Source organism: Muscardinus avellanarius (genome assembly GCF_963383645.1).
Source record: "Muscardinus avellanarius genome assembly, chromosome: 19".
Lineage (NCBI taxonomy): Eukaryota > Metazoa > Chordata > Mammalia > Rodentia > Gliridae > Muscardinus > Muscardinus avellanarius.
Window position 1 is genome coordinate 47,859,476 of NC_137805.1, and position 4,251 is coordinate 47,863,726.

Consider the following 4,251-nt stretch of genomic DNA (forward strand, 5'->3'; position numbering starts at 1 on the left):
CCTGAGGCAGACAGAAAGGAAGGGGCCCAGGGTGTCCGGAGTCACACCACATGGTCTTCCTTCTCTTCCCCATTTTGATGCCCCTGGCAGCCGACCTGAGCTCACTCGTCCCAGACTCTTTGGCGCGTCCCCATGTCTACGCATGCTTGGCACGCTGGACCAGAGCCCCAGGCCTGGCTACCAGGCCCAGTGTGATAAGGAGTTTATCCAGAGGGTAGACGGGGAGGACAGTGGAATGTCACAGGTGAAACCTTGGAGCAGAGTGGGGCGCGGGAGGTGGGCGCCTTACCTACCACTCTTCCTGGCCCTCCACTGGCCTCAGTTTCCCATGGGCAAGATGTGGGTAATAATAAATCCTACTGGCAGGTGTTGGAAGGCTGGGAAAGCCTGTAGGCACAGCCCCAGGCTGAGAGCTACCAGCAGAATAAAACTAGTCACTATGGAATAAATCACGAAGATGAGGCCGGGTCATGTGGCTCTAATAATCTACTGAACAGTAGTCAAGGCACCATATTCCTGGCACCATTTTATAATTGGTTTAGAACTCTTTCTTCCTTCACCTTCTTTCACCTTCCCCCTCTCTTCTCCCTTACTTCTCTTGCTGACTAATTTGGCCATTCATTCATTCATTTACTCAATTAAACATTGAGTACTTCTTTTTTCTTTTCTTTTTTTGTATTGGAAGATAAAGCCAGGAGCATTCTACCTCCAAGCTCACCCCCAGACCTATTTTTTTTATTTTTTATTTTGAAACAGGGTCTCACTAAGTTGCACAGGGCCTCACAAAGTAGCTGAGGCTGGCCAAGAACCTGTGATCCTCCTGTCTCAGCCTCCCTAGTACTGGGATTACAAGTGTGCGTCACCACACCCAGCTCCTAGCCCTATTTTGTATTTTTTATTTTGAAACAGGGTCTCACTAAGTAGCTGAGGCTGACTGCAAACCTGCGATCCTTCTGTCTCAGCCTCCCACGTACTGAGATTATAGATGTGTGCCACTATACCTAGCTTATTGAGTTTCTTTCTTTCCTTCTTTCTTTCTTTCTTTCTTTCTTTCTTGCTTATGACATTTTTAAAATATGCTTTTATTGGTGCATTATAGTATTGAGTACTTTTCTCAACCATGAACAAAACAGGCAAGTTCATGTGTGAACAGGTAAAATAATAGGATAGTTAGTGAAGAGGGAGAGGGTCCTGAAGCAGGATGCTACAGGAAACAACTCGGTGGGGTCCCTTCAGACAGGGTAGTTGAGAAGGCTTCTCTTAGGCTGTGATAGTGGACCCAGGGTTTGAATGGCACAAAAGAGCCAGTCATATAACACTCGAGTGAACAGTGTTCCAGCCATAGGAACAGCAGTTACAAAGGCCCTGAGGCCGAGATGTGCTCAGGAGCAGGCCCGGCAGCAGGACAGCATGGTGACAGCTCCAGCACAGGGACAAGGGTGGTGGGCAACAAGGCCACCACATCTTTTAGGACCAGTGAGGAATCTGGATTTTATTTTAAGTATGGTGGAAAACAATGGCAAGTTTTTGGTAAGAATATTATGGGGTTCAGTTTTCACTTTAAATCATTCCACTGGGAGCCTGCCATGAGGCTAGGCCGGTGCTGGGGCCTCCGAGGCTGGGACTGGAGCCTGCAGATGGGTTAGGCCGGAGCCGGAACCAGAGAGGCTGGGATCAGAGCCTGCCGACGGGTTAGGCCGGATCCAGAACCAGAGAGGCTAGGATCAGAGCCTGCCGTGAGGCAAGGCCGGTGCTGGGGCCTCTGAGGCCAGGATCGGAAAATTCCGAGGGGTTAGGCCAGTGCCGGGGCCAGCAAGGCCAGGATTGTAGCCTGTGGAGGGGTGAGGCTGGTGCCGGGGCCAGTGAGGCCGGGATCAGGGCCTGCCATGAGGCAAGGCCAGTGCTGGAGCCAGCGAGGCCAGCATCAGAGTCTGCCGGGTGGCCAGGCCAGTGCCGGGGCCGTCAAGAGTGGGATTGGAACTTGCAATGCGGCATACACAGAGAAATATCACAGAAAATAAAAAAGCAGATGCTTTCCCTAATATGCAAAAACTAGGAAGAAATAGGTAATAGGAGGAGATCTAGTTGAAGAAAGGGCCCTATGGAGGAGCAATTAAGGTGACCAATCAGAGGGGATGGGATGGGGGAGGATGGAATCTCTTTAAAACTCATGATGTACGTAAACAAATGTATGAAAGTTAGTCAACAATCAAGCATGGGATCGAGGGAGGGGGAGGAAATAGGATGGGGATTGGATAAAGGCTAATTGGATGATGTGTGCCTGTATATCCTCACAAGTCTTGTATTCTATTGTAATGTAGGACTACAATGCACCAATAAAAAATATAAAAAATAAAAACAAAATAATATTATGTCACATTTGCTTAAAAATAATCCAGTAGGATGGAGGATATAAGTGAAATAAAATTATCTTGATAACTATAGAAAAAAAATCATCCCACTGGCTACAGGGTAAAGTATGGCCTTTGCTGCTATATTAATTAAAAAATATTTTTTTGGTACTGGAAATTGAACCCAGGGCCATTCTACCTCTGAGCCACACTCCCAGCCCTATTTTATTTTTTTTTATTTTGAATCAGGGTCTCACTAATGTGCAGAGGGTCTTGCTAAGTTGCTGAGGCTGGCCTCAAACCTGTAATCTTGTTTCAGTCTCTCAAGTACTAGAATTACAGGTGTGCACCACCAAACACGGGTTAAAAATGCTTAAAGAAGCTGGGTGTAGTGGCATATCCCTGAAATCCCAGTACTTGGGAGGCTGAGACAGGAGGATCGACAGGTTCGAGGCCAGCCTCAGCTACTTAGTGAGGCTTTCAGCAACTTAGTGAGACCCTGTTTCCAAATAATATATAAAAAAGGTCTGGGAGTATATCCCGGAGGTAGAAAGCCTCTGGGTTCTACCCCCAGTACCACCAAAAAATAAAAAATAAAAAAATAAAAAATAGGGCTGGGGGTTTAGCTCGGAGGTAGAATGCCCCTGGGTTCCATCCCCAGTACCACAAGGAAAAAAAAAAAAAAAAAGGCCGGTAATGTATGTAGCCCAGTGGTAAAGCACCCCTGGGTTCAATCCCCAATATGGGGTGAGGGGAGTTTACCCGATAACAGTCAAAACTGAATTGTAAAAATGGCAGAACTGCTTCCTTTTTTTCCTCTAAATGGGCACAAGGGAATGCTCATTTTCCTGTCTCTGAGCAATTGTGAATTTCTTCTAAAGCAGTTGGATTTCAGTTATACTTCTCTTGTTAAAATAAACATGTGTTTGTGATTTAAGAAAGAAAAAAATATCCCAAGTTCCTAGCTTTAAGAAAGTTACTTTAGAAAAAGAGTCCTTTTATTGACCAGGAGTCACCTGTTCTGGTGGGTGTGGGAATGATTCGCCACTTCAAGATACTAGTAGTTTCTGCTTCCTTTTGGGGATGGAGTAAAAAACACATTTAGACTGCTAGCACACTGGATCATTAATTTGAAAAATTATCACAATTAATCACTGTTTTATCATGTACTTGCCTGCATTTAAAATTGAAACTACTCTCTTTCTCTCTCTTTGATTTATAACAAATATGCTTACAATTTGGGAAATTAAGCAGCATCTTGTATGGTTTTACATGGCATAAAATTACATTACATTTTATATATTCTGATCAACATTAGAATGCTCTAGGAAGAACGCTGCTGGGTGAGATGGAGCGGGTCCCTCCACTCCTCAGATTACCCACTGATCTGCAGCTGTGAACACCAGGATTCCAGCCCTATTTGGATTAGCCCCTGGTGAGTGTAATTAATTTACATGCTGATTTGCATATTCATGATGGCCACAGGGTCCTGAGGGATGCATCTCTAGGCTGGGCTTCTGTTCATGCATAGCTCAAGGCCACTTCTGAGGAAGAAGGGTGGGGTTTCTACCAACGTAGGATGGTGGGTTGATAAATGGTGAAAGTGCTGGCACATAGTAGCCACTATAGAAACATTTTTGGGGGGGGGGTCTAGGGATGGAACCCAGGGGCATTCGGCCTCCAAGCTACCCCATCTGCCCTATTTTTTATTCTTAATTTTTGAAACAGGGTCTCACTAAGTTGCAGAGGGCCTGAGTAGCTGAGGTTGTCCACGAACCGTGCTCCTCCTGTCTCAGCCTCCCGAATGTTGGGATTACAAGTGTGCACAACCATGCCTGGAGCCACTATAGAAACTTTAACCATAATCATTTCTGTTTCCTAGCAAATGTAGCACTGCCCT